The 27,943-nt window shown below is 43.2% G+C and overlaps 2 pseudogenes; both read right to left on the minus strand.

Moving 5' to 3' along the window:
- Positions 1 to 7,617: 7,617 nt before the first annotated feature.
- LOC112253374 lies at positions 7,618 to 10,520 on the minus strand (annotated as a pseudogene).
- A 239-nt stretch (positions 10,521 to 10,759) lies between these two features.
- On the minus strand, positions 10,760 to 11,546 carry LOC112253484 (annotated as a pseudogene).
- Positions 11,547 to 27,943: the final 16,397 nt, after the last annotated feature.

Consider the following 27,943-nt stretch of genomic DNA (forward strand, 5'->3'; position numbering starts at 1 on the left):
GGCTCAAATAAGCAAAGAGAAATGACAGTCCATTTAAGACATGAAGCTAAGTCAATATGGAAAATGGAAAATGTTCAAGTGCAGTTGCCAAAACCATGAGCTATGATTGAACAAGAAAGAAAGCCCCTGAGTTACCTCTGCTGTAGAGGATAAGTTAATTAGTTACCAGCCTCAGAAATCAGCAATATATTGCAGCCCAATTTTTTTCCCCCCAGAGTTCAAGTAACAGACACATCTCAACAAACTTTTCAGAGGAAACTGAATCTGTCCTTAATGGTTGAATTGCTGCAATGAAACCACTACCACTGTGTGTACTTTGCTGGTGACACTGATTTATTAACAATTCATGACACACTGAACCAACGTGGCTACCACAGCATTCTACAGCAATACGCCATCCCATCTGGTTTGCGCTTAGGGGGACTATCATTTGTTTGTCAACAGGACAATGACCAAAAACACCAGGCTGTGTAAGGACTATTTTACCAAGAATGAGAGTGATGGAGTGCTGCATCAGATGACCTCCACAATCACCTGACCTCAAACCAATTGATATGGTTTAGGATGAGTTAGACTGCAGAGTGAAGGAAAAGCAGCCAACAAGTACTCAGCATATGTGGGAACTCCTTCCAAGACTTTTGGAAAAGCATTCCAAGTGAAGCTGGTTGAGAGAATGGCAAGAGTCTCGGTCTTCCTTTCATGTGGCGATCCTCCTGAGAGCCAGTTTTGCGACTGCACTTTCAAAATTCCTGAAATTTTCCAGACTGACTGACCTTCATGTCTAAAAGTCATGATGGACCTACATTTCTCATAACATGGACTTGGTATTTTACCAAATAGGGCTATATCTAATGTATACCACCCCTACCTTGTCACAAAGCAACTGATTGGCTCAAACGCATTAAGAAGGAAATAAATTCCACCAATTAACTTTGAACAAGGCACACCTGTTAATTGAAATGCATTCCAGGAGACTACCTCATGAAGTTGGTTGAGAGAATGCCAAGAGTGCAAAGCTGTCAAGGTGGCAACTTTGAAGAATCTAAATATATGCTTTTTTGGTTACTTCAGTGATTTCATATGTGTTAATTGATAGTTTTGTCTTCACTATTATCCTACAATGTAGAAAATAGTTTTTAAAAATAATGAAAATCCCTGGAATGAGTAGATGTGTCCAAACCATTGACGAATTGGGAGAGTGACATAATTGCCATTAACAGCCAACGCGTTTGTTTACGGCAGTGCTACCTGCCAGCAGAAATTCTCTCTTAATTGGGAGATTCGAGGAGTTAACATCGTACAATCATGCACTTTGAAATACATTTTGTAACTTTGTACATTTTTCCGGGATCGCTTACATTGCCATATACATTTTGAAACCACACTGGATTTTATCCCAATAGCCTGAAGGGAGAGACATGGTAAGCATTGAACTACAGAAATTCAGCCCTGGAAAAATATTAATTTAGCCAGTCAAAGGAACTAGGTTGTTAGTCCATCTGAGGTCAGATTGAATTGATTAGAGCTTTCTGACAACGTTTCTGGCAATGATTTTATATAAACAAGGAAATATATATACTCCCGAATATTTACAATGGGAAACAATTGGGATTCTATAGGAAGAGATGGAGTCCTCCATCAGGGGTCTTCAGAGGCAGATTAATTTAATAATATGAGATCAAGATGAATGTATCTATGATCTTCAATGCATTTGGGAGCGATTGAGATACATTGCCTCGATATAGTAAAATGATCAGTAGATTTTAGGGAAATTTGTGTTATTTCCTTCGATTAGCCCATTGCCTGGGCCACGGGTTCCATGGATGATCAAAATAGCAATGGAGAAATCAAATCAAACTTTACCCAATCAAACTTTACTGTGAAATGGATACTAACAAACCCTTAACCAAGAATGCAGTTCAAGAAAGAGTTAAGAAAATGGTTACCAAATAAACGAAAGTAAAACACAATTAAAAGTAACACAATAAAATAACAATACCGATACCGAGTCAATGTGCGGTGGTACAGGTTAGTCGAGGTAATTTGTACATATAGGTAGGGGTAAAGTGACTGCATAGATTAAACAGATTCCAACAGAGAAGACAATAATGACATACACCGTAAGTATGTACTTGCAATTATTCTCGAATGAGCGGCCATTCATGTGCGAAGGATTAGTTTACATACAGTTTAGCCAAACACATTTAAACTCAGTTTTTCACAATTCCTGACATTTAATCCAAGTAAAAATTCCCTGTTTTAGGTCAGTTAGGATCACCACTTTATTTTAAGAATGTGAAATGTCAGAACAATATCACAGAGAATTATTGATTTCAGCTTTTATTTCTTTCATCACATTCCCAGTGGGTCAGAAGTTTACATACACTCAATTAGTATTTGGTAGCATTGCCTTTAAATTCTTTAACTTGGGTCAAACGTTTCAGGTAGCCTTCCACAAATCAAATCAAATTTATTTATATAGCCCTTCGTACATCAGCTGATATCTCAAAGTGCTGTACAGAAACCCAGCCTAAAACCCCAAACAGCAAGCAATGCAGGTGTAGAAGCACGGTGGCTAGGAAAAACTCCCTAGAAAGGCCAAAACCTAGGAAGAAACCTAGAGAGGAACCAGGCTATGTGGGGTGGCCAGTCCTCTTCTGGCTGTGCCGGGTGGAGATTATAACAGAACATGGCCAAGATGTTCAAATGTTCATAAATGACCAGCATGGTCGAATAATGATAAGGCAGAACAGTTGAAACTGGAGCAGCAGCACAGTCAGGTGGAAGTTGAAACTGGAGCAGCAGCATGGCCAGGTGGACTGGGGACAGCAAGGAGTCATCATGTCAGGTAGTCCTGGGGCATGGTCCTAGGGCTCAGGTCAGTTGAAACTGGAACAGCAGCATGGCCAGGTGGACTGGGGACAGCAAGGAGTCATCATGTCAGGTAGTCCTGGAGCTCAGGTCCTAGGGCTCAGGTCCTCCGAGAGAGAGAAAGAAAGAGAGAAGGAGAGAATTAGAGAACGCACACTTAGATTCACACAGGACACCGAATAGGACAGGAGAAGTACTCCAGATATAACAAACTGACCCCAGCCCCCGACACATAAACTACTGCAGCATAAATACTGGAGGCTGAGACAGGAGGGGTCAGGAGACACTGTGGCCCCATCCGAGGTCACCCCGGACAGGGCCAAACAGGAAGGATATAACCCCACCCACTTTGCCAAAGCACAGCCCCCACACCACTAGAGGGATATCTTCAACCACCAACTTACCATCCTGAGACAAGGCTGAGTATAGCCCACAAAGATCTCCGCCACGGCACAACCCAAGGGGGGCGCCAACCCAGACAGGATGACCACAACAGTGAATCAACCCACTCAGGTGACGCACCCCCTCCAGGGACGGCATGAGAGAGCCCCAGTAAGCCAGTGACCCAGCCCCTGTAATAGGGTTAGAGGCAGAGAATCCCAGTGGAAAGAGGGGAACCGGCCAGGCAGAGACAGCAAGGGCGGTTCGTTGCTCCAGAGCCTTTCCGTTCACCTTCCCACTCCTGGGCCAGACTACACTCAATCATATGACCCACTGAAGAGATGAGTCTTCAGTAAAGACTTAAAGGTTGAGACCGAGTTTGCGTCTCTGACATGGGTAGGCAGACCGTTCCATAAAAATGGAGCTCTATAGGAGAAAGCCCTGCCTCCAGCTGTTTGCTTAGAAATTCTAGGGACAATTAGGAGGCCTGCGTCTTGTGACCGTAGCGTACGTGTAGGTATGTACTGCAGGACCAAATCAGAGAGATAGGTAGGAGCAAGCCCATGTAATGCTTTGTAGGTTAGCAGTAAAACCTTGAAATCAGCCAAGCTTCCCACATCACAAGCTTCCCACATTAAGTTGGGAGAATGTTGGCCCATTCCTCCTGACAGAAGCTGGTGTAACAGAGTCAAGTTTGTAGTTCTGCCCACAAATGTTCTATAGGTTTGAGGTCAGGGCTTTGTGATGGCCACTCCAATACCTTGACTTTCTTGTCCTTAAGCCATTTTGCCACAACTTTGGAAGTATGGGGTCATTGTCCATTTGGAAGACCCATTTGCGACCAAGCTTTAACTTCCTGACTGATGTCTTGAGATGTTGCTTCAATATATCCACATAATTTTAATTCCTCAAGGAAGCCATCTATTTTGTGAAGTGCACCAGTCTCTCCTGCAGCAAAGCACCCCCACAACATGATGCTGCCACCCCTGTGCTTCACGGTTGGGATGGTGTTCTTCGGCTTGCAAGCCTCCACTTTTTTCCTCCAAACATAATGATGGTAATTATGACCTAACAGTTCTATTTTTGTTTCATCAGACCAGAAGACATTTCTCCAAAAAGTATGATCTTTGTCCCCATGTGCAAACCGTAGTCTGGCTTTTTTATGGTGGCTTTGGAGCAGTGGCTTCTTCCTTGCTGAGCGGCCTCTCAGGTTATGTCGATAAAGAAGTCGTTTTACTGTGGATATAGATAATTTTGCAACTGTCTCCTCCAGCATCTTCACAAGGTCCTTTGCTGTTGTTCTGGGATTGATATGCACTTTTCACACCAAAGTACATTCATCTCTAGGAGATGGAACTTGTCTCTTTCCTGAGCGGTATGATGGCTGCATGGTCCCGTGGTGTTTATACTTGCGTACTATTGTTTGTACAGATGAACGTGGTACCTTCAGGCGTTTGGAAATTGCTCCCAAGAATGAACCAGACTTGTCGTCTACAATTGTTTTCTGATATCTTGACTGATTTCTTTTGATTTTCCCATGATGTCAAGCTAAGAGGCACTGAGTTTGAAGGTAGGCCTTGAAATACATCCACAGGTACACCTCCAATTGACTCAAATTATGTCAATTAGCCTATCAGAAGCTTCTAAATCCATGACATAATTTTCTGGAATTTCCCAAGCTGATTAAAGGCACAGTCAATTTACTGCGCGTTAACTTCTGACCCACTGGAATTGTGATACGGTGAATTATAAGTGAAATAATCTGTCTGTAAACAATTGTTGGAAAAAAGACTTGTCATGCACAAAGTAGATGTCCTAACCGACTTGCCCAAACTATAGTTTGTTAACAAGAAATTTGTGGAGTGGTTGAAAAACGAGTTTTCATGACTCCAACCTAAGTGTATGTAAACTTCTTACTTCAACTGTATATATAAGAATTTGTTCTTAATTGACTTGCCTCGTTAAATAATGCTTGAATAAAAATGGTTTAACTAGGCTAGTCAGTTCTTATTTACAATGATGACCTACACCGGCCAAACCCAGATGACGCTGGGCCCTATGGGACTCCCAATCATGGCCGGTTGTGATACAGCCTGGAGTAAATGTTGTAAAAAGTACAGAAAAGTACAAAAAACTACTGATGTTAAAAACTTTAAAGTACTACCTAAAAGTACTTAACACCACTGCAAGTTGCTTTTGTTCACATTGTGAACATAGTCAATGCAATGTAGCTAACAAGTTTCTGCTAGCTACTTTGTTCTTGACTTAAAAATCGTAATACAATAAGCAGCGGTGTGTAGTCCAGGCCCTATGCAACCAAAATCAACTTTATTTGTAATTATTTCGATTCACAAGATAGAATGAATGCACGCGTCAGCCATCGAATTTGAGCCTTGGCAGTTCTTGAGCTTGGACGCTGCCATTGGACGTGACGCAACACAAGCAGAATAGCAGCTTTCATTGATTTCAGAGATGGGTGATGGCAATACCGGACACCCGATGGCTATAGCATAGATAGAACCATGAGATAGATATTTCACCGGTTGTATAAATGTGAAGCATCCAGTTGGCGTTTCCACTCACTAATAAATATGGTGGTGAGAGGAAGCCCAGTGGCTGGCAGTGGGAGAATTAAAAACATTTCATTTTTTAAAAACCTTTATTTAACCAGGTAGGCCAGTTGAGAAAAAGTTCTCATTTACAACTGTGACCTGGCCAAGATAAAGCAAAGCAGTGCGACAAAAACAACAACAGAGTTACACATGGGATTAACCAAAGTACAGTCTGTAACACAATACAAAAATCTGTATACAGTGTGTGCAAATGAAGTAAGGAGGTAAAGGCAATAAATAGACCAATAGTGTCGAAGTAATTACAATTTAGCAATTTACACTGGAGTGATATATGTGCAGATTAGGATGTTCAAGTAGAAATACTGGTGTGCAAAAAAGCAGAAAAACAAAAACAAATATCGGATGAGGTAGGTAGTTGGTTGGATGGACTATTTACAGATGGGCTGTCTACAGCTGCAGCGATTGGTAAACTGCTCTGACAGCTAACACTTAAAGTTAGTGAGGGAGATATGTCTCCAACTTCAGTGATTTTTGCAATTCGTTCCAGTCATTGGCAGCAGAGAACTGGAAGGAAAGGCGGCCAAAGTAGGTGTTGGCTTTGGGGATGACCAGTGAAATATACCTGCTGGAGAGCGTGCTACGGGTGGGTGCTGCTAAGGTGACCAGTGAGCTGAGATAAGGCAGAGTAGGTAACATCTCCACCCCACTTATCCTCAGCACTGAGGCCCCACAGGGGTGCATTCTGAGCCCTCTCCTGTACTCCATGTTCACCCACGACTGCGTGGCCATGCACACCTCCAACTCAATCATCAAGTTTGCAGATGACACTACAGTGGTAGGCTTGATTACCAACAACGACGAGACGGCCTATAGGGAGGAGGTGAGGGCCCTCAGAGTGTGGTGTCAGGAAAATAACCTCACACTCAACATCAACAAAACAAAGGAGATGATCGTGGACTTCAGGAAACAGCAGAGGGAGCACCCCCCTATCCACATCGACGGGACAGTAGTGGAGAGGGTAGTAAGTTTTACGTTTCTCGGTGTACACATCACAGACAAACTGAATTGGTCCACCCACACAGACAGCGTGGTGAAGAAGGCGCAGCAGCGCCTCTTCAACCTCAGGAGGCTGAAGAAATCCGGCTTGTCACCAAAAGCACTCACAAACTTTTACAGATGCACAATCGAGAGCATCCTGTCGGGCTGTATCACCGCCTAGTACGGCAACTGCTCTGCCCACAACCGTAAGGCTCTCCAGAGGGTAGTGAGGTCTGCACAACGCATCACCGGGAGCCACTGCCTTTTCACCCCGCTATCATCCAGAAGGCGTGGTCAGTACAGGTGCAAAGCAGGGACCGAGAGACTGAAAAACAGCTTCTATCTCAAGGCCATCAGACTGTTAAACAGCCACCACTAACATTGAGTGGCTGCTGCCAACATACTGACTCAACTCCACCCACTTTAATATTGGGAAAATTGATGTAATAAATGTATCACTAGCCACTTTAAACAATGCCACTTAATATAATGTTTAATACCCTACATTACTCTTCTCATATGTATATACTGTACTCGATACCATCTACTGCATCTTGCCTATGCCGTTCTGTACCATCACTCATTCACATATCTTTATGTACATATTCTTCATCCCTTTACACTTGTGTGTATAAGGTAGTTGTGGAATTGTTAGGTTAGATTGCTCGTTGGTTATTACTGCATTGTCGGAACTAGAAGAACAAGCATTTCGCTACACTCGCATCAACATCTGCTAACCATGTGTATGTGACAAATTAAATTTGATTTGATTTTAAAGCGGCTGTAGTCCGAGCTAAAGGTAAAGATTAGTTTCGTATTAGAATCTGTTACAGACAGAGTAAACTAAGTTGTGTAGACTTTACCCTTTGCCAAAGTAAAAAAAAGTTGTTTTGTTTAGAAGGATTGCAAGGCCTAATTGAGTTCTTGCACATGCATTTCAGAGTAGGCGTTCCCTATCGGAAATGCAGATACATGCGCCAATAGGCTCTTTCTAGCTCGTTCTTGGCTCTGCCCACGTCGTTGCTTGTTCTGCCCACTATGATTCATTTGCTCCTATTGGAAACGACAGGCTGGGGTCTATCTTGGGTAGTTATAAAAAATATTTGGCAATAGTGTAGTAGGGCTGTAAGAGGGTCCATTGCAGGTTTGGGTAACTTAATGACCCATGAAGGAAATGGAGCAGTACTTACCCAACTGTCTATAGGGGGCTCTTAAAGAAGAAAATGCTCATCAGTCTCATACAAATTCACAAGGATACAGTATACAGTAAAATCACTCTTTTCCAAATATGTTCAGTTAAAATAGAGCCACTGGCCAGCTTTATTCAAATAGTCTTATTAATTCCTTCAGGCTTGTTTTGAGTAGATGTCTCTACAAATCAGTGAGTGCTTTGGGATGGATTGAGTGGTAGGGTTTGGTGAGCTCCAGAAGCTGGTGCAGGATAGTCTTTTGGCCGTAGTGGACTTGCAGTGCCCTCCTCTCCCGGCTACTCAGTTAAGCATGGCCATCTTTATCCTCCAGCAGTAGTTCAGCAGCAGTTCTTGTCCTTCTGCATGTCCTCCCCAAATGGGTCCAGTATTAAAGGGACTGAAGCGTGCACTAGACGCCTCCACAGAGGGTCCAGACTTGGCAGGCCCTCGTTGGACAGTGCCTGCAACATTTTCTCCTCATCGTCGTCTTCTGCCTCCTCCCAGCCTTCGTTATCACTAAAGTCCTCAAACTCCTCCACTGACCTGCACAGGATCTAGGGAGAGAGGCAAACACCAATGCAAACTGGATAGTCTTAAATAGATGTCTGCCTGCACTCTAGTGAGTTACTATGGTTATGTTTTGGTCATGGTTACCTTGAGTGTTGTTTATTTGAGGGACCCTGACTTTCCAAAGATGAAGACTCCCTTGTCTCCCACAATTTCCATCTCAAGCAAAAACTCCACTTCTCCACCAAGAGGTGCTGTTCAGCTTCAGACTCAGTCGCTGGGATGGGGAAGCACAGGATAGGACAGACTGATTTAAAGGTGTCAATGGAAAACCATAAGGAGATGTGAAGAACTCAGGATCATTTAGAAATGTGGTCTCTTATTTGTTTTGAGTCAGTGTGAAAATATTTACGTGTAGTGTATTAGGAAAAAAATGTGTCAGGTGTCTCTATCCACCCCTACTCATCTGTCTGTGTTCAGTCTGTTACAGTCACCTTGCACATCTGCTTTGTATATGTTGGACAAGGGTATGTCTGCAGTGTCGTTGCTGTTGCTTTGATCTGGCTCGGCAAATCATGTGTAGGAGCTGCCAGTTGGCCATCTGACCATACGTGTTGAAGACTTCCTCTCCTTTCCGGGTACTTTACATGGACACAATCTTCAAATACTCCTGTAGATGCAGAGAGAAAGGAGAGAAAGGGACATATCATCACAGCATAACATATCGTATTCTTGCTTTAAACCCACTACATAAGATCAGTTTACAGAATATCAACTGTAGTTTTTTACATACAGGTGTGTACTCCAGATTGCCGTTGTGATTGGTGTAACATGTACCGAATGGCCACCATCATGGGGGGATTGGGGCACTCATTCAGGGGCTCCTGGAAACTGCAGAGTAAAAGAAAGGAAGGAAATGAGAAACAGTGGATTATGGGATTGTATTCAGACCCAAGCGGAAAGCACTTGAAGCATATCCGCAGCACTACAGTACAAGTGTCAAAACAGTTGTTACTTCTGTCAGTAACCACCGAAATGGACAACATACATAGGAAACTCCTTTTCAAAATCTTCACAAGTAAATCACCTCCACTCCATAGAGTGATAGGCCATGTTTTGGGACACAAGCAATGTTGACTGTTTAACCTCTAAAAAGCCAGAAAAGAGAGAAAAGGTGGATATGTCAAATTTAAACAGCTGTAACCCTTATTTCTGGTTGTAGATATTTTACACGACCTCCACTGGAGGACTTGTGGATTTGGCAGTAAAGATAAACACGGGTTACCACTGAACTATAACTTGTAGTTTCTCTGGACCAAGTGATATAGCCAGCAGTCACGAACAATTTGCTTTACCTCTTTTTCCTTATACTGTATAGTAAGACACTGATCTCACCTGGGGTGTGGTGTGTGGAAACAAATCGCTCAATCACACAAGAGGGGTTTGATGTGAGGAAATCATCACCCAATCACAGGAGTGGCTTTTAAAAGGAATATTATGGAGAATCTGGTTTGCATGTATGGTGCCAGAATCAAACCTGTTTCCCCAAAAACAAGTTGCAAATATTAATTGCAATAGCTATTCTAGCCAGTTAGACTTCAGTTTTATATTTTACTGGCAATATGTTGGTGTGTCTAAAATGTATCCCAATGTGGGTCTTAATTGTGCTTAAGTAGGGTTGCAAAGTTACCGGCAATTTACCAAAGTTACTGGAACCTTCTGTAATTTTTGTTATTAACAGATGGCAATCGATGGTAACTTATACTTGAATAACTTCATTTTTTAAAATTCATATATAGTATTAATTCTTTATATCGGTGTCCATATTGTCCATGTGTTTGAGTTTCTAGTGGATAGACCATATGGTTCAAGAGATAATTGCATAATTCATTAAAAAACAATGGCATTATTTATAACTCTGCAACTCTTCAAACCATTAACCTTTTTTCAACTGCTACCAGTTTGGTGCCAAAACATTTACAACAAAGACATAGAGGGTAAAATAAATAAAAGTGTGCAAAAATATATATAAAGGAAGCAAGTTCAGGGAGTGAGTGTTTTAATAAATAAAATAAACTATGAACACGGAACACAAACAACGCACCAACATGAAAACAAAATCAAGAACCAAGGGGAGTGACAGATATAGGGAAGATAATCAAGGAGGTGATGGAGTCCAGATGAGTGTCATGAGGCGCAGGTGCGCAAGACGATGGTGACAGGTGTGCGGGATAATCAGCAGCCTGACGACCTAGAAGCCAGAGAGGAGGTATACGTGACAATACCCTTCCTTTGCAACCCTATGCGTAAGAATCATATATTGTATCTTATATTTTGGATGTATGATCAACTTTGTCAATTATGCTGCATTAACAATATATGTAAATTGTATCAAACAGGAGGAAAATATCAAACGTCTATAATTTGGGTGGACTGTTTTGTAATGATGAACAAACAGCATTGCAGAAAGCCAATCATCCCACTATTCTATAGCCCTTCCTTGATGACAGAGTCATGCAACTTCTCACCTGTAAGCCATGACAAAAGCCACCATGCTTCTGTAGAGGTAAAGTGTGTGTCTCTCTGGGTCCCACAGGTTATGGTGTAACGCGATGAAAGGTAGGACGATGTCTTTGTACTCTTTCTGGATGTTGGTGAGGTCAGTGTCCACCGCCTCTGGGATACCAGTCCACTTTGAGAGTCTATCCCTCTCATCCTTTGACCTACAAACCACATCCACAAAATACAACACAACCAAAATACCAGCAACTGGAATCACAGAGCGATCAGAGTATTTAAGTCTACTCAACTAAGAATATAAGATGTGCGTATGTACTGTATGTGTTTGACCTTACCAGAACATGGGGTGATCCAGAGCTGTGAAGTGAGGCCAGAGGGATAGGTAAGGCCTTCAGTGGGACTGGGGAGATGTGTACTCATACATCAAAGCCAGGAGGGGCACCCAGCCAGAAGTGCTCTCCAGAGATATTTACCTAGGGAGGCAGAGGACCAGATGTTTTTTGGGGGCCTCTGACCAGAGGTGTGTGTGTGTGATGCAGTCTCACCTTCCAGCATTTGCCAGGACTTTGGTGGTGCAGAAGAGCAATTCTGGGTATAGTGAAGAGCAACTCCCCCCTCATCTATGTCCTACCAGCATGCCATACTCTGCTACTGTGTCCTCCGTGCTGATGTGAACACAACTGAATAAGCATGAACACCGAATGCACAGAAGTCAGCTGAAGACCCTCTGTATTCAGGAAACAAGGATCATCAGACCCCCACAACAACCAACAATGCAGGCTGGTTAGGTAGGATTAAATATCTTGACACGTAAAAAAAAAACCAGCACTATCAAAGATTCTTATTAATCTAGCTAGTTACGGGTTATTAAACTTGCTAGCTACATAACATTCATAAATTGCAAGCTACATAGCATTCATAACTTGAAATCGTTTACCAAAGCACTAACGGTAGCTAGTCACATCATTGCCTGGAAACCCGACGTTGAATTGCATTGAATTCTATCAAATCATGACGTCAGTAATCTTCAAGTCGGAAAGTCGGAGCTCTAGAAAGATGCCAGAGTTTCCGACTTGGAATTCCGAGTTGGATGACCGTTCCCAGTTTGAGCTCTTGTTTTCCCCCGAGTTCCAAGTTGTCTTGAACGCACTGAAGTCGGAGATTTCTGAATTACCAGTTGTTTTACATAATCAGAGGGGAAGAGAGATGGCCTACTCGGCGGAAAATCCCTCCAGCAGGTGGTGTTTTTCAATGTTTTTCCAACCAAGCAATGAGTTTTTGTATGGAGGTAACGGAGAGTGTCGAATTAGGTCATAAAAAAAGGAATGGCTTATTTTCTACGTGATGTTTATTTGATCGAATATAAGTTTCGGAATGCTTAAATTGTTATGAGTGTACTGACATAAGTAGGACATGTTACACGTGGACCATTTCAACAAACTGAAATGGTCCACCCACACAGAGAGTGTGGTGAAGAAGGCACAACAGCACCTCTTCAACTTCAGGAGGCAGAAGAAATGTGGCTTGTCACCTAAAACCCTCGCAAACCGCCTGGTACTGCAACTGCACTGCCCACAAACACAAGGCTTTCTAGAGGGTGGTGCTGTCAGCACAACGCATCACCGGGGGAAACTACCTGCCCTCCAAGACACCTACAGCACCTGATGTCACAGGAAGGCCAAAAAGATCACCAAGGACATCACCAGCCACTGCCTGTTCACCCCGCTACCATCCAGAAGGCGAGGCTAGTACAGGTGCATCAAAGCTGGGACCAAGAGACTGAAAAACAGCTTCTATCTGAAGGCCATCAGACTGCTAAATAGACGTTACTGACACAGAGAGGCATGCTGCCTACATACACTCGAAATCATTGGCCACTTAATAAATGGATCACTAGTCACTTTAATAATGCGTACATATCTTGCATTACTAATTTATTTAGCGAGGCAAGTCAGTTAAGAACAAATTCTTATTTACAATGACAGCCTAGGAACAGTGGGTTAACTGCCTTGTTCAGGGGCAGAACAACAGATGTTTACCTTGTCAGCTCAGGGATTCGATCTAGCAAGCTTTCAGTTACTGGCCCAATGCTCTAACTACTAGGCTACCTGCCGCCCCTCATACAGTATGTATATACTGTATTCTATACCATCTATTGCATCTTGCCTATGCCGCTCGGTCATCGCTCCTCCATAAATTTATATGTACATATTCTTATTCCTTTACTTAGATTTGTGTGTATTGGGTAGTTGTTGTGGAATTGTTAAATTACTTAGATATTACTGCACTGTCGGAACTAGAAGCACAAGCATTTCGCTACACTCGTATTAACATCGGCTAACCATGTGTATGTGACCAATAAAATGCGATTTTACTTTAAAAATATATATCGGAGTGGTCTCGAGATGGCTATGCATATTCATGACATTATGCTATAGTAGCATAGCATCTCTCCATTGAATACAGGCGGTTGACATCAACAACACTCATCGAATATTTAAAAAAGGATTACAATAATGAGATGTATACACCAATCCAAAGAAAGGATAGGCGGGAGCTAGACAGCCTGCTATGTCGCTTTGTGGACACTGACTCCCATTGTTAGGGTGAAGAGACATGTACGCTACATGAACAAAGGTATGTGGAAACCTGCTCGTCGAACATCTCATTCCAAAATCATGGGCATTAATACGGAGTTTGTCCCCCCCTTTGCTGTTATAACAGCCTCCATTCTTCTGGGAAGGCTTTCCACTAGATGTTGGAACATTGCTGCGGGGACTTGCTTCCATTCAGCAACAAGCGCATTAGTGAGGTCAGGCACTAATGTTTGGCGATTAGGCCTGGCTCGCAGTCGGCATCCAATTCATCCCAAAGGTGTTTGATGGGGTTGAGATCAGGGCTCTGTGCAGGCCAGTCAATTTCTTCCACACCGATCTCGACAAACCATTTCTGTATGGACCTTGCTTTGTGCACAGGGGCATTGTCATGCTGAAACAGGAAACGGCCTTCCCCAAACTGTTGCCACAAAGTTGGAAGAGCAGAGTCATCTAGAATGTCATTGTATGCTGTAGGGTTAAGATTTCCCTTAACTGGAACTAAGGAGCCTAACCCAAACCATGGAAACAGCCCCAGACCATTATTGTTCCTCCACCAAACTTTACAGTTGGCAGTATGTATGGGGAAAGGTAGCGTTCTCCTGGCATCCGCCAAACCCAGATTCATCCGTCAGACTTCGATGGTGAAGTGTGATTCATCACTCCAGAGAACGCGCTTCCACTGCACCAGAGTCGGCAAGCTTTACACCACTCCAACCAACGCTTGACAATGCGCATGGTGATCTTAGGCTTGTGTGCAGCTGCTTGGCCATGGAAACTAATTTCATGAAGCTCCCGATGAACAGTTCTTGTGCTGACGATGCTTCCAGAGGCAGTTTGTAACTCGGTAGTGAGTGTTGCTGAAGCGCGTAGCGAGTCCTTGGTTGCAATCGGTGGTCCTGTTCTGTGAGCTTGTGGCCTGCCACATTGGAAATGTGGCATTCTTTGACGGTGCCATGTTGAAAGTCCCTGAGCTCTTCAGTAAGGCCGTTCTACTACCAATGTTTGTCTATGGCGATTGCATGGCTGTGTGCTCGATTTATACACCTGTCAGCAATGGGTGTGGCTGAAATAGCCAAATTGACTCATTTGAAGGGGTGTCCACATACTTGGCCATGTAATGTATCTACTCTAGAATCCTGTCCTCCCTGGACTGCTTTCCCAGACCAACATTTCTCAGGATCATCAGGGCAAAGCAACAGTGATCTCTCCAGCTAGGTCCATAGTTCATCATGATGACTCCTGAACCTGCAAATATTGTGCAATGTTTATGCTCTGTCATGCTGTGTTTGTCATATTGCTTGTCTATTACAAAGTAACAGCTTCTTCCATTTGAGTCGCCAATCTCATTCAGGGGAGCTACCTGACTGTTGCATTGTTTTAGTTACAGTAACATTAGATGAGGACATTTGTTGTACTAACACCTTTGCCTCGTGTGATTTGGCTGAGTAGGAAGAGTCCATTGGGTCACCCAGCAACATCTACAGCCCTCATAGCCTTTGTTCCAGTGATGATCACAGAAGGTCTGCCTCGAAGTAGAGGCTGAACACCTTCCCATAGCGCGTTGACAGCTGTTTTGATGAAAAACACATGTAAAAGTGTCGATTATTAGAAGAAATCTGATGTTTCTCATATATCCCTTTCTTGTCACCAGCTTGATTGAAATCTCTGTAACATTTTAGAAATTTACTTTGCTAAAATGTATTTAAGATGCTTTGATTCGTGTATCAAAGCATGGATGTAATTAATTTCAAATTCTTATTCTAATAAATGTATTTCCTCGTGTCAGTTGTGTTGTGACAAGGTAGGGGTGGTATACAGAAGATAGCCCTATTTGGTAAAAGACCAAGTCCATATTGTGGCAAGAACAGTTAAAATATGCAAAGAGAAACGACAGTCCATCATTACTTTAAGACGTGAAGGTCAGTCAATCACGAACATTTCAAGAAAAGTTCTTCAAATGCAGTTGCAAAAACCATCAAGCACTATGATGAAACTGTCTCTCATGAGGACTGCTACAGGAAAGGAAGACCCAGAGTTACCTCTGCTGCAGAGGATAAGTTCATTAGAGTTACCAGGCTCAGAAATTGCAGCCCAAATAAATGCTGTCACGTCCTGACGTTACTTCCTTTTTTATGTCTCTATTTTAGTTTGGTCAGGGTGTGAGTTGGGGTGGGCATTCTATGTGTTGTTCTATGTTTTTGTATTTCTGTGTTAGGCCTGGTATGGTTCCCAATCAGTGGCAGCTGTTTATCGTTGTCTCTGATTGAGAACCATACTTAGGCAGCCTGTTTTCCCACTATGATTTGTGGGTAGGTGTTTTCTGTTTTGTGTTTCTGCACCTGACAGGACTGTTTAGTTTTCGGTCAGTCTCTTTGTTATTTTGTTTTCTGTTCGGTTTTAAATAAAAGCTGCGCTTTGGTCCACTCCTTCCTCAGACGATCATCGTTCCAGAACTATCCACCACCAAAAAAGGACCAAGCAGCATGGTAACCAGGAGCAGAGGGTTCTGGACTTCTGGACTTGGGAGGAGATACTGGAAGGCAAGGGACCCTGGACACAGGCTGGGGAATATCGCCGCCCCAAGGAAGATCTGGAGGCAGCGAGAGCTGAGTGGCGGCGATATGAGGTAAGGCAGCGCAACAGGCACGAGAGGCAGCCCCAAACATTTTTTTTGGGGGGGGGGCACACGGGGAGATTGGCAGAGTCAGGCGATAGACCTTACCGGAAGAAGCGTGCTTACCGGAAGAAGCGCAGTACTGGTCAGGCACCGTGTTATGCGGTCAAGCGCACGGTGTCGCCAGTACGCGCTCATAGCCCGGTGCGCTATAGGCCAGCCCCTCACAAGTGCTATGCGAGAGTGGGCATCCAGCCAGGGCGTATTGTGGCGGCTCAGCGTGTTTGGTCTCCGGTACGCCGTTTCGGCCCAGGGTATCCTGCGCCGGCTCTGCGTGCTGTGTCTCCGTGCAGGGAGAATGTGGGCATTGAGCCTAAGGGAGAGGTGCGAGTGGTATGCACCTGATCTCCAGTGCTCACCCACAGCCCGGTTCAACCTGTGCCTGCACTCTGGAGGGTCCGGGCTAAAGGGGTCATCCAGTCTGGAGGAGTGGTGCCAAGGCTGCGCAACAGAGCTCTAGTGCTCCCCCACAGCCCGGTCCATCCGGTGCCGCCTCCATGCACCAGGCCTCCTGTAGGTCTTCCCAGCCTGGTGGGTCCTGTGGCAGCCCCACGCACTAGGCTGTCTCTCCATCTCCTCCCTCCAGGTTCTCCCTCCTGTCAGGAGCTGCCAGAACCGCCCTTCACTCCGCAGCTGCCAGAGCCGCCCTTCACTCCGGAGCTGCAAGAGCCGCCCTTCACTCCGGAGCTGCCAGAGCCGCCCTTCACTCCGGCGCTGCCAGAGTCTCCCGCCCTTCACTCCGGCGCTGCCAGAGTCTCCCGCCTTCATCCGGCCTATTCGGGGCCCGCTGTAAGGGCCCCCAGTCCTTACGAGGGTCGCCGCTCCAAAGGCGCCACTTAAGTGGGCCAAGACTATGGTGCCAGAGCCACCACCGCAGCCAGATGCCCACCCAGACCCTCCCCTATGGGTACCTTTGGGGGGGGTACTGTCATGTCCTGACCTTAGTTCCTTTTTTATGTCTCGATTTTAGTTTGGTTGTTATTTTGTTTTGTGTTCAGTTTAAATAAAAGTAACATGAACACTTACCACGCTGCGCTTTGGTCCACACCTTCCTCAGATGACCATCGTTAAAAATGCAGAGTTCAAGTAACAGATACATCTCAGCATCAACTGTTCAGAGGAGTCGTGAATCAGGCCTTCGTGGTTGAATTGCTGCAAAGAACCCACTACTAAAGGACACCAATAAGAAGACGACACTTGCTTGGGCAAAGAAACAGGAGCAATGGATGTCCATAGACCGGTGGAAATTTGTCGTTTTTGGTCTGATAAATCCAAATTTGAGATTATTGGTTCCAACCGCCGTGTCTTTGCGAGATGCAGAGTAGGTGAACGGATGATCTCTGCATGTGTGGTTCCCACAGTGACGCATGGAGGATGTGTGATGGCATGGGGGTGCTTTGCGGGTGACACTGTTGGTGATTTATTTAGATTTATTTATTTAATTACAACCTGTAATTAAAATAGATTTTTGGGTGGGGTTGTATCATTTAATTTACACAACATGCCTACCACTTAGAAGATGCAAAATATTTTTTATTGTGAAACAAATAAGAATTTTTTTTAAACTTGAGCATGCATAACTATTCACCCCCCCAAAAGTCAATACTTTGTAGAGACACCTTTTGCAGCAATTACAGCTGCAAGTCTCTTGGGGTATGCCTCTATAAGCTTGGCATATCTAGCCGCTGGGATTTTTGCACATTCTTCACGGCAAAAGTGCTCCAGCACCTTCAAGTTGGATGGGTTTCGCTGGTGTACAGCAATCTTTAAGTCATACCACAGATTCTCAATTAGATTGAGGTCTGGGCTTTGATTAGGCCATTCCAAGACATTTTAAATGTTTCCCCTTAAACCACTCGAGTGTTGCTTTAGCAGTATGCTTAGGGTCATTGTCCTGCTGGAAGGTGTACCTCCGTCCCAGTCTAAAATCTCTGTAAGACTGAAACAGGTTTCCCTCAAGAATTTCCCTGTATTTAGCGCCATCCATCATTCCTTCAATTCTGGTCAGTCCCAATTCTGGTTGCCCAGTCCCTGCCAATGAAAAGCATCCCCACAACATGATGCTGCCACCACCATGCATGGTGTTCTCGGGGTGATGAGGTGTTGGGTTTGCACCAGACAGTGTTTTCCTTGATGGCCAAAAAGCTAAATTTTAGTCTCATCTGACCAGAGTACCTTCTTCCATACGTTTGGGGAGTCTCCCACATGCCTTTTTTCTTTAAGCAATGGATTTTTTTTATGGCCACTCTTCCATAAAGGCCAGCTCTGTTCTATAGACAGATACTCCAATCTCTGCTGTGGAGCTTTGCAGCTCCTTCAGGGTTATCTTTGGTCTCTTTGTTGCCTCTCTGATTAATGCCCTCCTTGCCTGGTCCGTGAGTTTTGGTGGGCGGCCCTCTCTTGGCAGGTTTGGTGTGGTGCCATATTCTTTACATTTTTTATAATGGATTTAATGGTGCTCCATGGGATGTTCAACGTTTCAGATTTTTTTTATAACCCAACCCTGATCTGTACTTCTCCATAACTTTGTCCCTGGCCTGTTTGGAGAGCTCCTTGGTCTTGCTTGGTGATGCCCCTTGCTTAGTGGTGTTGCAGACTCTGGGGCCTTTCAGAACAGGTGTGTATGTATGTGTGTGTGTGTGTGTGTGTATATATATATATATATATATATATATATATATATATATATATATATATATATATATATATACTGAGATCATGTGAGATCATGTGACACTTAGATTGCACACAGGTGGAATTTATTTAACTAATTATGTGACTTATGAAGGTAATTGGTTGTACCAGATCTTATTTAGGGGCTTCATAGCAAAGGTGGTGAATACATATGCACGCACCACTTTTCTGTCTTGAATTTTTGTAATTTTTTTGAAACAAGTCATTTTTCACTTCACCAATTTGGACTATTTTGTGTATGTCTATTACATGAAATCTAAATACAATCCATTTAAATGTCAGGTTGTAATGCAACAAAATAGGAAAAACACCAAGGGGGATGAATACTTTTGCAAGGCAATGCATATTACAGAATGTCACGATCGTCGTAATGATTGGACCAAGGTGCAGCGTGGTAGGTGTACATTATCCTTTAATAAATGAACACGGAACAAAAACAACAAACTACCAAACGAAACATGACGCTACTGGTGTGTACACAGGCAACTAACTGTAGACAAGATCCCACAAAACACAATGGGGAAAATGGCTACCTAAATATGATCCCCAATCAGAGACAACGATAAACAGCTGTCTCTGATTGGGAACCATACCAGGCCAACATAAATCATTAATCACCTAGATGACCCACCCTAGTCACTATCACGCCTCAACCAACACAGAGAATAAACAGCTCTCTATGGTCAGGACGTGACACAGAAACACTACAGACAAGACAGAACTGTCCGATCTGAACAGCCATTCAGTGGTCCTGGTAGTCTGGGTAGAATAAGAGCAGAAGAAAACATGAGCAAAATTGAAATAAGAGACAATAGTATATGTGAAATACTTAACAACATAATAAAGAAATAAGATGATGATGAGATTAGGTTGGTAGTATATTATGTAGTTACCAATCTGTATATTTCTCAGAAGAATGTATCTTCTTAAGGATTGCTCTGTCTTTGGCCAGCTTCTCCATGAACTCCTGGCAGGGGAGGGTGACGTTTGTCTTCACAATAAGCATGGCCTTGATGGTAGGAACAGTGAACCTATTTCTTGCTGCTGTCCATATATCATTCATTTGAGAGAACACTCTTGACTGGTGCATTACTTCTAGGTAAGCACATGACAACAGACACTAATCTAGCCAGGTTAGTGTGTGGGATGTCATTCTCTTCGAAGTGGGTAACCACCATGTCTCAGATGTTTTCCATTCTTCAAGCGATTCCATTCTTCAAGCGAACTCTTGCAGGCCGGTAACCGCGTCAAACAATGCATCCTCATTGATGGTCACATTGGGGCATTTTTCCTGCAGTGTGGCTGCTGCTTTCTAGATCTCTTCACGTTGATGTTGCCTTTTTAAAAGGAGACAATGTAAATCTTTTAGATTATGTAAAAATGATCTTACAATATCTGACTACTATTGGCAGCAGCTTTACATGTCCATGATTGACGCATCAATGGACAGGGACACAAATTCAACCTGGTCTAGGTCCGGGTGTTACCAAAGTAGTTGCCCATGTTGCTAACACGTTACTCACTATGGCGTAACTATGATTGTGTCGCATAGTGTGGTATGCAAAGACACCCTCCTGCACAGCTAAATCATATTCTTCTTGGGAAAGCTCTACCTTCTTGAAGAATGTGGTGACAGAGGGCCTACCAACACGGGCAATCGGAGAGGCTTTATGCTTTTTCACCTGTTGATGTTCTACCCCTGTCGTTCTTCCTCCGCTGCCAATTGAAAAAGAGGAATTGCAGGGTGCAGTGAGGAATGCCACTAGATTGTAGCTTGTGCTAGCCTTGCCCAAATCTCAGTGTTATCAAGGTTGGTGTGAAACTGTTATAACATGTGTTCTCTCTCTTCCCTGTGAAAGTCAATATGGTTTCTAGGTGGTGTGGAACATGTGAGTGACCATTGTTCCAGATGAGGGATTGTTGGAAACTGACATTTTTTGTAACTAACTAATTGACTTGAGCAAGTTTTTACTATGTTTATAACTATATAAGTGGACCAATTTAATTGGTTAGATGGAATGATTTATGAGCAAGTGTATATGTGGCCGGAGGCAAAGTACAAAGGGGGCCTGTTGCTGAGACAGAATGTTTCTATAAGGGTGAGGTAAGTCCCGAGGCAAAGGAACCTACGCAGGCCCAGAGTAGTGGCCTAAAAGATGGTAATAGTAGAAGGAGTCCTGAACCAAAGGAACAAATGCAAGCCTGGAGTGGCCCAGAAGTTAAGGTGGTTAACTTCACTATAGCATTGGCAGGAAAAATGCCTTTTAAGACTATGATCAACAATGTATTATGAATCTTAATGGACCAAATGCTTGCTCTGTTGGGTTTGTGGTGACAGCTATGAGAACCGTTCCAAACAATGAGAAGATCTGAAGGATCCGTTTAAGAGACGACAAACCTCCTGGAATGAGAAGTGACATCACTCACACTTAGGCACATACCTCCAGGTACTTTGGTGTGTTTTCCCTGGGTATGGAGTTGCATGACCTAATTCGTGATGTAGAGAATATTGGCAATGCTACTCGAAATGCCTGGGACCAATTGAATGGGGAAATAAAATAATTGCGTAAATTGGCTCTGCAAAACAGAGAGGCTCTTGGCTATCTTTTGGCAGGTCAATGGGGGCACTTGTGCAATCATTGGTGTTGAATGTTGTACTTTTGTCCCAGATTACTCTTCTAATATGACTGATCTCGCCGAAATACATTGCCACTGCAACTTGGTTGGAATCCCTGGAAGTTGGCGATCCCAAATTGCCAAATGGGCTGCAGCATGTGTTTTATGCTTAGTTTGCCTAATTGTGTTATTAACATGCTGTGTATGTGTATTAAAAACAAAAAATTCACTCCTGTCAATAGAAGTACAACCTTTATTATGATACTATTACCATACTAATTCGATTGTATAACCCAGAATGAAGGGTTTGAAGGTGTCGGTCTCATTACATTTAGGGAGTAAGGGAATGTGGAGGAAAATGGATCGTCTGGAGACAGCCTTGAACTGTATTTCTTGTCTCATAAAATCATGAGTTCCTGTAGGTGCTGGGTAGAGGTATTAAGGGGAGACGCTCCCTCCTCAGACCTTTTGGCAGAACCCCCAGAATATGTTCTATAAGTTAAGATAGGAGACGGTGCTAGACACATGCAGGAACCAACCTATGTAGCTTGTCTGTGTAAGCAGTATATTAGAGAACTAACGGGACTGCCCCATAGAAGCTCACTTCAGAACCGTACTTTATGCATCTAAGTTTGACTGTGGCCTCTCCAGCTTGCTGTTAATAAAGAATGATTAATTTAAGATTGACTTCTGGTGTCCCTGGTGGTAATTTCCACAACATTAGTATGGCTGAGGGATTGGTATATAGTATTTTAATCATATTAATTAAATTGGAGCCGAGTCCCATATGTTCAGAAACCGATCAAAGATATGACAATTCTAGTCTATCAAAAGCTTTTTCTGCATCAAGATGTATAATTGCCAAAGGAGCTTTGGTTTCTGATGAAGCATGTAAGATATAATAGACGACGGCGGTTATCTGAGAATAATTGTATTTTAACAAACCCGAGAAGGGACGACAGAATTTTTGAAAATAGGTTAATATCTGTGAGAGCACTGGATTGTTGGAAAGCGTATGTCACCTTTCCAACAACCCAGTTCGTCAACTTTTTGCCCTGCTAGAGTTGCCCCGGTCAACTGTAAGTGCTGTTATTGTGAAGTGGAAACGTCTAGGACCAACAACGGCTCAGCCGGGAAGTGATAGTTTACATAAAGCTCACAGATTGGGACCGCTGAGTGCTGTAGCGCGTGAAAATCATCAGTTGGTTGCAACACTCATTGTCGAGTTCCAAACTGCCTATGAAAGTAACATCAGCACAATAACTGTTCGTCGGGAGCTTCATGAAATGGGTTTCCATGGCTGAGCAGCCGCACACAAGCTTAAGATCACCATGCACAATGCCAAGCATCGGCTGGAGGGGTGTAAAGCTCGCCACCATTGGACTCTGGTGCAGTGGAAACGCGTTCTCTGGAGTGATGAATCACGCTTCTCCATCTGGCAGTCTGACGGACGAATCTGGGTTTGGCGGATGCCAGGAAAACGCTACCTGCCCCAATGCATAGTGCCAACTGTAAAGTCTGGTGGAGGAGCAATAATGGTCTGGGGCTGTTTTCATGGTTCGGGCTAGGCACCTTAGTTCCAGCATATAATGACATTCTAGACGATTCTGTGCTTCCAACTTTGTGGCAACAGTTTGGGGAAGGCCCTTTCCTGTTTCAGCATGACAATGCCCCTGTGCACAAAGCGAGGTTCATACAGAAATAGTTTCTTGAGATCGGTGTGGAAGAACTTGACTGGCCTGCACAGAGCCCTGACCTCAACCCCATCGAACACCTTTGGGATGAATTGGAACGCCGACTGCGAGCCAGGCCTAATCACCCAACATCAGTGCCTGTCCTCACTAAGGCTCTTGTGGCTGAATGGATACAAAGCCACGCAGTGATGTTCCAACATCTAGTGGAAAGACTTCCCAGAAGAGTGGAGGCTGTTATAGCAACAAAGTGGGGACCAACTCCATATTAATGCCCATGATTTTGGAATGAGATGTTCGACGAGCAGCTGTCCACATACTTTTGTTCATGTTGTGTGTGTATATATTACATAACTCAAATATACTTACTTAAGAAAATGTTTCCCGACAAATGACAAATTAAAACACATCTGTGTATCAAACACAAATATAAAACAAATGATAGCTGGCTAGACTAACTACCGGTCTAAAAGATTGACATGGCCTATTGTCAGCTAATTGAGTGACTGACATAACGAGAGAAACTGTTGATGCACAACCAAATTTCGAAATGGCACCTGGTGTATTCTTACTCTCAATAGTAAGTTGAGAGGGGCCCTAAGTAACCGCTTATATGGCTTATGCCTGGAGCTGGCCCTGACTACCTAGCATGCTATTTTGTTGCTAGTAACCACATGACAAGCCATGCTGGACAATGCTAGCTTGGCTAGGTTAGCTTGGCTAGGTTAGCATGGCTAGTTAGGGAATGTTGGCCGTGACTCATCCTTTTCTTGTGTTTGTGGCCAAAGCATAAATTACAGGGGGAAAAAACACTTTAAAAACTTGCTTGCGATTTCCTCGTATGAGGTGACCTCACATACTTTGGCCAGATGTCTCATTGGCTAATTTGGCCAATCAGCTGTTTACCGGTATTTGCCAACACCATTTTGTTGTTTGCGTACAGCCACACCATTCAAACACAGAAAAGTTGCTTTTTAACATAATACATTTTTTACATTTTGGAAGGAAGACAAGTTTACTGAAATTGTAATTAATTATATGTAATATTTCATACAAATCTGGAAACAAGTGAACAGCTACTTTAAGCTACCTAAACTCCCATGAAAAAACACACACACACGTTGTCTAGTTCATCCAGGTAGCTGTCAGCGAAGTCCATTGGTTTACTAGGAACTCGGATCGTCTTATGCTCAGTGACCATGTTAATGGCAATCTGTTTACATGATTCTACAAGTTAAGACAGGAATCCATACTTTGGTTTTGTGTACCTGGCCACTGTCTCCAAATGCTCAGTTTGGATTGGATTTGTACCACATGTGCAAAAATGTTTACTTTTGGAGACAGTGGCCAGATAAACAAAACCAAAGCATGGATTGCTATCTTACCTTGTCCATAGACTAATTACAGGGCAAGGAAACCATTATGCAAATTGGGTGAAGTATCCCTTTAAGTCCAAGTCTGACTAACATGAAGTGATAAACCTATTAAATTGGTATAATACCATAGCCCAGGGTCCATTAGTGATCTTCGCTTTCTCAGTGAAGATAAGAATAAAGAACTTAAGAAATTTGTCATCATAATCATAGCGGGACCCAAATAGTACAAGATCAAGGATATTGAATGAAGATTTATGGAAGATAGTGTTGAACGTCCATGGTTTTCCCTGTACAAAATACAAATATATAGTAGTATTTATTCACGATGAAATCAGTTAAATTACTAATATGATACGTTTCTTTACCACAAAGACAGATTCATGTCCATTTTAAATGTTCTACTTTCGTACCAACACTTTTCTCCAAGGGTGCAATGATGTATGATGTCTCCTCCAGAATCCTCTCCTCCATTGACTTCTTTACCAGACCAAAGTTTCTCAGGGTCATCAGGGTGAAGAGACTTTGCTCTCACCAGCCTGAGTCCTATTTCGAAAGAATGAAACCTGGGGAGGGGATTTTTTTTAAATCTGACGAGCAGCTTACATTATATGATTTTGAAGAAAATAAAAACTATAATCAGAGGGTAGTTTCAGGAGCTCTGCACAGTAAATAAAAAACACAATTTCTAAATTATTAAATGTATTTCTGGTTGATTCTAAAAATAGAAGAGTTTTTGTTGCTATTACCTTCCCCTTGTGGAGTGGTTGAGCATAAGGTTTTGGGATCTTCCTGTAAAGTCCACAGCCTTGGTAACCAGGGCCTCCTTCATAGATTTAAGCCCATTGAGAATCACAGCTGGCCTTCCACCAATATAAAGTCTGAAAACCTTCCCAGAGTGATCTGCCAACTACTTGGGAAAGGGCACATGAGGACACATTGCATATAACACAGTAAAACTGTGATTACAAGCGATGCAAGATAACATCACCCTTTGATGAAGAAATAACAATAAAAATATGAATAAGAATAAGAAATAAAAGGAACAAGTAATTAAAGAGCAGAAGCAAAATAACAATAGCGAGACTAAATACAGGGGGTACCGGTACAGAGTCAATGTGCGGGGGCACCGGTTAGTCGAGGTAATTGAGGTAATATGTACATGTAGGTAGAGTTTATTAAAGTGACTATGCATAGATAATAACAGAGAGTAGCAGCGGTGTAAAAGAGGGGGGGGGGCAATGCAAATAGTCTGGGTAGCCATTTCATTAAATGTTCAGGAGTCTTATGGCTTGGGGGTAGAAGCTGTTTAGAAGCCTCTTGGACCTGGACTTGGCGTTCCGGTACTGCTTGCCATGCGATAGCAGAGAGAGCAGTCTATGACTAGGGTGGCTGGAGTTTGAGAATTTTTAGGGCCTTCCTCTGACACCACCTGGTATAGAGGTCCTGGATGGCAGGAAGCTTGGCCCCAGTGAAGTACTGGGCCGTACGCACTACCCTCTGTAGTGCGTTGAGGTCGGAGGCTGAGCAGTTGCCATACCAGGCAGTGACTGTAGAACCTTTTGAGGATCTGAGGACCGATGCCAAATCATTTCAGTGTCCTGGGGGGGAATAGGTTTTGTTGTGTCCTCTTCACGACTGTCTTGGTGTGCTTGGACCATGTTAGTTTGTTGGTGATGTGGACACCAATAACTTGACGTTCTCAACCTGCTCCACTACAGCCCCGTCAATGAGAATAGGGGCGTGCTCGGTCCTCCTTTTCCTGTAGTCCACAATCATCTCCTTTGTCTTGATCACGTTGAGGGACAGGTTGTTGTCCTGGCACCAAACGGCCAGGTCTCTGACCTCCTCCCTATAGCCTGCATCATCGCTGTTGGTGATCAGGCTTACCACTGTTGTGTCATCGGCAAACTTAATGATGGTGTTGGAGTTGTACCTGGCCATGCAGTCATGAGTGAACAGGGAATACAAGAGGGGACTGAGCATGCACCCCTGAGGGGCCCCTGTGTTGAGAATCAGAGGATGTGTTGCCCCCGACCTTTACCGCCTGGGGGCAACCCGTCAGGAAGTCCAGGATCCAGTTGCAGAGGGAGGCTCCTTGAAAGCGGCAGCTCTAGCCTTTAGCTCAGTGCTGATGTTGCCTGTAATCCATGGCTTCTGGTTCGGGTATGTACATACGGTCACTGTGGGGACAAAGTCATCAATGCACTTATTGATGAAGCCAATGACTGATGTGGTGTACTCCTCAATGCCATCGGAAGAATCCCGGAACATGTTCCAGTCTGGGCTAGCAAAAGAGTCCTGTAGCTTAGCATCTGCTTCATCTGATCACTTTCTATTGACCGAGTCACTGGTGCTTCCTGCTTTAATTTTTGCTTGTAAGCATGATTCAGGAGGATAGAATTATGGTCCGATTTGCCAAATGAATTGACGAGGGAGAGCTTTGTATGCGTCTCTGTGTGTGGAGTAAAGGTGATCTATTTTTTCTCATTCTATGTATTTATTTATTTGAATTCATTAGATTTATGTTTACTGTTATTGTATTTTAATTTGCCTCATTTAGAAAACGTAGGACTATTGCATTTTCACACCTTTTTTTTATTTGATTTGTTAAGCACTTTGAAATGCATCTCTTGTAAGAAATGTGCTCTATAAATAGTTTTATTAAATTTGTATCTTCACAAATTGATTCTAATTAAATAGCAGCCATTTTGATCCAGTTTTGAGTTAAAGGCATAACTTGGTCCTTGTCACACAACCCCATTTACACATTTTCAACTGTATTAAGGTTTCAACACCTATTGTCACGCACAGAAGAACAACGTCTGGATATTGAAATCATGTCATGTTTTAACTTACTTTCAACATTGTCATTATGTTAATATTTACAGGTCTGATAAAAAATCTATCAGGCTTATTGGCAGCTACAGTTAGTCTGAAGTTTACATACACTTAAGTTGGGGTCATTAAAACTTGTTTTTCAACCACTCCACAAATTTCTTGTAAACAAACTATAGTTTTGGCAAGTCGGGTAGGACATCTACTTTGTGTATGACACAAGTCATTTTTCCAAAAATTGTTTACAGACACATTATTTCACTTTTAATTCACTGGATCACAATTCCAGTGGTCAGAAGTTTACATACACCAAGTTGACTGTGCCTAATTGACATCAGTTGAGTCAATTGGAGGTGTAGCTGTGGATGTATTTCAAGGCC

The sequence above is a fragment of the Oncorhynchus tshawytscha genome, linkage group LG06, assembly GCF_018296145.1.
Source record: "Oncorhynchus tshawytscha isolate Ot180627B linkage group LG06, Otsh_v2.0, whole genome shotgun sequence".
In the NCBI taxonomy this organism is placed as follows: Eukaryota; Metazoa; Chordata; class Actinopteri; order Salmoniformes; family Salmonidae; genus Oncorhynchus; species Oncorhynchus tshawytscha.